This window comes from Colius striatus, chromosome Z (assembly GCF_028858725.1).
Source record: "Colius striatus isolate bColStr4 chromosome Z, bColStr4.1.hap1, whole genome shotgun sequence".
Lineage (NCBI taxonomy): Eukaryota > Metazoa > Chordata > Aves > Coliiformes > Coliidae > Colius > Colius striatus.
The window spans coordinates 21,679,267-21,687,675 of NC_084790.1; positions in this window are offsets into that span (position 1 = coordinate 21,679,267).

Here is an 8,409-nt window from a genome sequence, read left to right on the forward strand (position 1 = left end):
AACTCTGCAGCCTGAGCTCTGATTTATGGTCTCTGTCACAAACCAGGGCAGCAGAAGTTACCTGCAGAGTTGTTGACTCCTCCCCTTCAGAGACAATACCTGGTGTCAAAGACAAAGAAAAAAACGAAAAGGAGCAAAGCAGAGACCTTATTGATGGAGAGACTGAAGGCCACTAGGGACTATCAGAGTCTTCCCTTTTGCCACATCGTACCTGCAAATAGGGCTCAAAGGCATTTGCTGCCTCTCAGATGTGTGGCACAAGGTAAATCTTCCTGTTGTTGCACTCCATGCTTGGTTCTGCAGCCTCTCTGAATGTGCATGTTCCCGTTGTTCCTCTGGAAATACAGACAGCAACTGAGTGCTTCTGTGTGCAGAGGCAATAGTCTTCTGTTTCTAATGCCATTAACCACTTGCTTATAGCTGGAGGTTGCATTATCCCTATTAACTGCAGTACAAAGAACTCATAGTGTTATCCACAGATAGACTTCAGTCTCTCTGCAGCACTGCTTTCCAAGACAGATCTCACATCTGGCATTACTGGGCTCCGGTTTCACTTCTGTAATTCATTTATTAAAGTTAATTTCACCAGACTGTAATGATTTATTTAGATCTAGAGCCTCCTGTAACAGAGAGCCATTATTTGCTACGCCACTGCGTTTCTGCCATATGAAAACTTAAGAAAGGTTTTGTAACAGCTACTTTCTCAAAGGTCACCAAACCACTTTTTAAGCTCTGTTTCTTTTGCATAAGGCATGGGTCTTACCAAATATTAAGAAAAATGCTTTGAGGAAATCGGATTGTATAACAGGAACACCGTTCCCTTTATTGGAGCAAAGCAATAATCCTGTGCTTTTTTTTTTTTCTGATGGAAAAATAAATAAAAGAAAACAAGTTTATTTGACAATTCTGTGCCTGATGGCTGACTTCACTCACGGTTTTCAGCCTCTTTGCTGATCCTGAGTGTGGAACTGACATTTGGATAAGTGGCCAGCTGTTCCCATGCCTTTATTTCTTTTATCTTCATGGAGATACCATGCCAGTTTTCTTTCTCAGCAATGAAAACACTAAGTGGTGCAGATGAACAGTGTGTGGGTGCAGGGCAGGAGTAAGTGTCAGGAGCGGTCACAGGGCAGGCAGCTGTAGATGGCACCAGCATTCACTGATTACAGGGATCCTACCCCTTTCCACACCATCCCCGACACCAAGGATGGTCTCACATAGACAACAGCCCAAAGCAGGCTACACTGAAGACATTAAAAGTAGTTTTTGGAAGACAGGGAGCAAGACAGGAGCCATGAAGCATCCTGATAAGGAGACAAAGAGTGGCACGTACATCTTACAAGTTCCCAGAAGAGAAGCAGAATGGAGAGATGGGAGACCATGATTGCCATCAGCTCCTGGAAGGCAAGACTCAAAAGTAGCATGCAATTTCTGAGCTAACAACTCAGAGCCGTGGTAAAACTTCAGTAGCAAATGTCCCTTTCACTCTGCATTGCCACTAAGTGTCCCTGGACAACCTGCTTGCATTTTGGTGCTTGAATCCTACACAGAGCACTAGGATGATCCCATGTTGGACATCCTTTGAGTAAGGGAATGTGGAGGGTAGCAGTGAGAAAATTGGCTCAGATAAAAAAAAAAATATTCCCCCTTCCCATAGTATCACACAGTGAGCTTTGCTGCGTTGTTGCAAGATCAGCATTTGACAGCATTTTCCTGGTGGTCTGAGACTTCTGATTTGCTTTTCTACCATCTGCTGCTGTTGGCTGAGGCTCCAACAAGAAGGACATTGCCCCCGTTGGCAACAGCCCCAGTCATTACACTAAAGCAGTGGATGCACAGGGACCCTGTCCTGGCCTGTCATACTTGTTGCCAGCTTGTCATGAGTGCCTGGTGTGTGAACTGGCCTGCCATATCAGATGTCTCTTGTTATTCATGTGCAATTTAAGTGTGCAATTTAATTTAGTTTAGCCCTGGCTGGGTGCCAGGTGCCCACCAGGTCATAATATCACTCCCCTTCCTAAGCTGGACAGGGGAGAGAAAAATATAATGAGAGGTTTGTGAGTCAAGATAAGGACAGAGAGATCATTCAGCAATTAGTGTCATGGGCAAAACAGACTCAGCTTGGGAGAAAAAGGTTTGAGTTATTAAATTAACCATCAGAACGGGGAGATATGAAATAAAACCGAATCTTAAAACACCTCCCCCTAGTTCTCCCTCTTCCCAGAACTCTTTCTTCTTCCCCCGCCAGTGGCTCAGGGTGTGTGGAATGGGAGTTGCAGTCAGTTCATTAAGCTGGACTTTGCTGCTGTTTCTTCTCAGACGGAGGCCTCCTCACACTTCCCACTGCTACTCTGTGGGATTCCTTCCCACAGGAGACAGTCCCTCATGAACTTCTCCAGCGTGGGTCCTTCCCATGGGCAGCAGCTCCTCACGAATTGTTCCAGCATGGGGCCTCCCATGGGGGCAGCTCCTCACACCCTGCCCCAATGAGGGTCATCTACCAGGAGAACAATCCTTCAGGTACCAACTGCTCAAGCTTGTGTCTCTCATAGGATCACAAGTCCTGACAGTAAGCCTGCTGTCTGGGGTGGCCTCCTCTCTCCCCACAGGCTCCCAGGTCTTGCCAGGAACTTGCTCCAGGATGAGCTTCCCACAGAGTCACAGTATCCTTCAGGCATCCGCTCTGGAGTGGGGTCCTCCATGGGCTGCAAGTGGATCTCTGCTCCCCATTGGCCTCCATGGGCTGCACCACGGGTCACAGAAGTCTTTCTTTCAGGGCCTAAGTACTCTCCTCCCCCTCCTTCTCCACTGACCTTGGTGTCTGCAGAGATATTCTCACACTCTCACTCCCTGTTTCTGCTGCAGTTTTGCAACTGAGCCACAACTTCTTCTCCTTCTCAAATATGTTATTCACAGAGGTGTTACCTCAGTCACTAACTGGCCAGGCCTGGGTCAATGGTGGGTCCATCTTAGAATTGACTGGCATTAGCCCTATCAGCTACAGGGGAAGCTTCTGGCAGATCTTTGTTTACAGAAGCCACCCCTGTAGCTCTCTACTACCAAAAACCTGGCCCAGGAAAAAACACTACATTGTGATACCAGTAGAGACTTTGAAAGGTTTGGAAGTGGTCAAAAGCAGAGGGTCCAGGACTATAAATAAACTCACTGGTGGTCAAGTAGGTGAACAGCCTCAAAAGCTGGGAAAAGCCTGTGTTAAGTGTATCAAAGAAAAGCAGCAGCAGCATAGCAGGGAGAAACTCATCTGAGTGAGAGTCAGGCACTTGCTGCAGTGCGGGAAAGGAACACCCACCAGTGCCATGCAGGGAAGGGGGTGGGAGACAAGGGCTAAGAGCTATCAAGAAGCACAGACACCTTGAAGAAGTGCCAGGATGCTGAGTGGGGTGTGTTTCTGGGAGTTTCTGTCCCCAGAATCTCTGCTGCAGGAGGAATGTGGGGCTATGAATGCCCTTACTCTATGCAGCCCTCCTCTCCTGTGGATCACACACAGCCACAGAGCAGCTTAGGGTGGAAGGGACCTCTGGAGATCACCTGGTCCAAGCCCCCTGCTCAATCAACATCACCTAGCATCAGTTGCCCAGGACCATGTCCAGAAGGCATTTCAGCATCTCCAAGGATGCAGGTTCTTGGCATGTGCCTGGTTGCAAGCCTCAACAAAATGCTCTTGAGCTTCCAATGTCACCTGGGCTGGTGTGTGGTGCTCCAAGTATGTCTGTGCACAGGGTTTTGTGCACATTTCTCCCATCTAATGCGCCAGTCCTCAGTGAAGCTTTATTATGTAACAACTCAATGTGTCAAATCACTTTTGGGCAGCAGCATAACCTAGCGCCTGTGGGACAGAGCACTCCTTCGCAAAATGCTGCAAAGGCAGGGCACTGGCAGTGTTTTAGACACTCTGATGTTGCTGTCCCCATGTTTCTTATATACTATTTTTGACTTAGATAAACCACAGCTGCATTTACTGATTAACCTATTATTAGCCATTAGCTGAAGGAATCTTCTGTCTTTCCTGTCCTTGCTCTGTATCCAAATTCTGTATCTCAATACCTTTTTGGCATCAACCAGTCTTGGCACCCTCTCGGTTCTGCACTCCATTTCTGCTTTCTCATGTCTTTCGACTCTGCATAAATGTAACATTATTCGCTGTTCTATTCTGGTACCTGTCCTCCCTGACACTCTGATTTTTGTAGCAGCTAACTTTGCCGAGGGTGAACTCCCAGACAGGGCACTGTGTCAGCTGGGTACAACCCTGTGGGTTGCAGTTGCTACCACTGACTCTGACGTTCAGCTGCCCTTTATGTGTTAAGTGTTTGTAACCACACTTGATTTCACATCAGCTCTACAATCATCTGGCTCTTGCTCATCAGAAATTCTTATTTCAGTGAGATCACAGCTTTGAGGGCCTCTAGGTGGACCTTCCTGAGTGTGCTGGTTTAGGCTAGGATAGAGTTAATTTTCTTCATAGTAGCTAGTGTGGGGCTATGGTTTGTGCTGGAAACACAAGCCTGGAAACACAAAGCATTCATACCGGAGAGATGTTTTGGTTCATAATGCAGATAGGTTCTTTAACAAAGGTGAAAAGCTGGAGAAGGCTGACCTGTAGCCCACACAGATTGACCTTGCATAAAGGCATGAACATATGCATTTTTCTTTTCAGGCCTGTATATCTATTTCCTTAATCACGGGTTCATTCACAGGTTGATACCTTTATATGAAAAATAGGTGTGCCGTCACATACTCAGATTTATATACCCATATTTACCCATACGCACATTATTGAACGATTGTGCAGATTGCAAATGTGCCCTGGCTGCCACAGATGTTTCTTTCACCACAAAGCCCCACCTGACTTACAGAGCTGTGTTGAGTGTGAGCAGGACAGGAGTCCCAGGGTGTCCTGGTTTACTTGGAACAGAGTTGGTGGTCTTCATAGTAGCTAGTGCAGTGATGTGGTTTGGGTTTAGGAAGAGGATAATCTTGATAACACACTGATGTTTTTGTTACTGCTGAGCAGTGCTTGCACACAGTTGAGGCCTTTTCTGCTCCTCACCTCACCACACCAGTGAGTAGGCTGGGGGTGCAGGAGAAGCTGGGAGAGGACACAACTGGCTGGGACAGCTGACCCAAACTGACTGAAAGGATACTTCAGACCATACAGCACTGTGCTCAGCAGATAAATGTGGGGAAGAAGAAGGAAGGAGACATGTTCAGAGTGTCAGCATTTGTCTCCCCAAGTCACTGTTCTGTGTGCTGGAGCCCTGCTTTCCTGGAGATGGTTGAACACTGTAATGGGGAGTGGGGAATGAATTCCTTGTTTTGCTTTGCTTGTGTGCATGCCTTTTGTATTACCTATTAAACTGATTTTATCTCAGCCTATGTGTTTTCTCTAGCTTTATCTTTCCAGTTCTCTCCCCCATCCCATGGAGGGGAGTGAGCGAGTGGCTGTGTGGGGCTTAGTTACCATCTGAGATTAAACCATGGCACTGAGCAATCCCAATTTACACTCATGTTCCCTATGTTATCTGGGCAATTGTCATTAATACCAATAAGGCATGCTGGGACCTCGTTTCTATACAATTCTTAGTGAGAAGTACCACAGTGTTCATGACAGAGGTAACAAAGCTACAGTCAATTGTTACCTCAGCAACTGTGTTTTCTGAAGGAATTATGGTGTTTTAGAATTATTTAGGCAGAGAAGGACCTTTGGAGTGCCCTTGCTCAATTCCTCTGCTTAAAGCCAGTGTCAATTGGAATTCACATTAGTTTACTCAGAGGTTTGTCCAGGTGAGGTGGAAGCTGTAGTCTTCCCCTTCCTATTGCTCCAGAAACACCTAACCCGTCTTCTCACACTTCTGCTCTGTAGTAAGCCTCCTATTTTAGACTGAACTTTGGAAAACAACCCAAACCCGGGAAATACGTGGTACAAACATTTAGCAGATGGGTGGAAAACTTAAATGTACATGCACAAGTAGAAAGTCAATGTTTTTTACCTGAAATGAACAAAACTCAGTTGTTCTGAGAGCACAATTGCATTGGTGGACTTGTTTCACTTCACACAGCCTTTGCACTTCTTTTTCTCAAGCATATCGCCAAGCATCAATGCTTAGTGAGTGGATGCATGAACTGCATGCAGACCGCAGCAGCTGCAGTAAGCTTAGCAATGCTTCATCTGTCCTGGTCATACTGCAGTTGGAAAGGCAAAGAAGTTGGACCACTACCAGAAAAATTATCTCTTTTCCCTTCAGAGATTATTTTCTCCAGTGAGGATCTCCTCTCTGACACACATCATGCTCTCCAGTGGGCCCACGTATCAGTGTATTTCTGGAGGTGGACAGGACAATTCTTAACTCTACAAAGATGTCTCCCCCCAGGCTGACAGAGCACATCTCCCACGGGAGATACTGTGATGATGCCTTTTTTTTTTTTTAATATTTTGTTTCATTTGAGAATTTTTTTCTGTTCCCGATTGTGCCTTGAAAAAACTGCAGCATTTGCTAGGTGGGGTGCTGCTGGACTTTTCAGCCCATCTCTGTTTCACACAGGAGTCTACCAGTGGTTTTCATTTTTTTGACCAAGCTGTTTCTCTCACTTGTCAAGAGAAAGGTGGAGGGTGGGAAAAAATCCCAGTGGCTCTGGCTTGCTGCTCCTGAGGGTCTGGTTTGTTGCTGTATCAGTCACACAATTGGGGAACTGCTGACTAACCCTTGAAACCTCCCAAGGATGAAGACCTCCCCGGCCATCTCCGTATGCTGTCCCAGGGCTGCACCATCCTTCTGGGGAAAGGGTTTCTCAGTGTCTACCCTGAATTTCCCAAGCCTTCCCTTCTACAGGAAGACAGGGAATTTCAATAGAAGTCCTACTTGACTACAGAGTCTCGCACTAAAATGCAGAAAAGAATGTAAGAATGGGAAATACAATAGACAGCAAAATAATGTAGTAAACATCGCTTGCTTGGATACTTGAGAGGTGATATCAGGCAGGTTCAAAACCATCTACAGCTCAGGCTAGTGAGGATCGTCAAGGGTAGCATAGAACAGGACTCACCAGGCATGCTAGAAGTTGGGGAAAACGCACATCCACTGATGGGTGGGGGAGACAGCATGGTGTTCTGTACAATATGAAAAGGACTACAATGCTCAATGAATTTTTGTAGCATCTTCACAGGCACAGCCTGCTCCTGGATCTCTGCACTCACCAACATGATTTGGCAAGGAAACAGGAGGGCCGAACTTAGGGTTTAGAGGCTGTTGGATGCATTCAAATCCACTGGAATGGATGGCGCTCACCCATAACAGCTAACAGATATGAACGAACCTGCTGTGAGTCACAGTGGAATATCATGCCAACTGGGAATGGGAAGATTAAGATTATGCCCACCTTTCAGAAGGGCAAGGAGAAAGATTTGGAAATGGCAGTCTGCAAGCAATATCTCCATCCATGGAAAAATTGTGGAGCAAAAAAACTTGGAGATCATTTTCAAGTGTGTGAAGCAGGAAGGTAACCAGGAAGAGTCCACAAGTCCAGGCTTTTTTCAATGAGCTGGTATTAACACTGGGAGCAGTGGATAGCAAATGGGCTCCAGGAGATGGGCTGCTGTCTTGGGCAGAGAGAAAACAGAGATCTCGTATTGGTACGTTGTCGTCCAGTACATCCTGCAAACAGGACAGAGGAAAATAAGAATGGACCCAGTGTTACCAGTGCTGTGCTAAAACACAGAGCAAGGGCAAAGGGCAAGCCTTCTCACTTCAGACTCCTTCCAAGGGGATGAAAGGGGTCAGCAAATTCCAGACTAGTCCTTTTCTTCCTTCTAACAACAGCCTCTTTTTTGTTGGGTTTGTTTGTTTGCTTGCTTTCTTCCATTGGCTGAAGACAGCAAGATGTAGCAGGGTAAATGTAGGATAAGCCAAAGACCTCTGCTCACTCATCCTGGCTGCTGGCAGGCAGGTGCAGCTGGAGGTGGGCAAAGAAGCCCTGCTAGAACAAGGACGGTCTCATAGTAAAGGAGTTTAGGGATCCTTTACAAGTCACATACTCATCTGGTCCCGGCAAGTCTTGGTAACCAGTGGGGAGGGGTGAAATCCTACTGATGCTTCTCAGCTGCTGCTTTTGGCAAGGAACAGAATTTCCACACAGAGCTTCTTCCAGCCACTAAGATGTATGATTGCTCCCCATTTGCCACCAACGCAAGCAAAAGAGGGGAGGAAGAACTCAGCATGCTGGAGACAGGTGTGTCTCAGATATTTTTCTGCCTGCAGATACCACACTTTGAACCATGAGAAGAAAATGTTTGTGATTCCTGTGCAATGCCTTTTCAGGGTCCAAAAACCACAGGCACCACCTACCCTCCCTCACCACATCCCTGTCCAAGCCCTCTACAGCACTCTGGTCTGC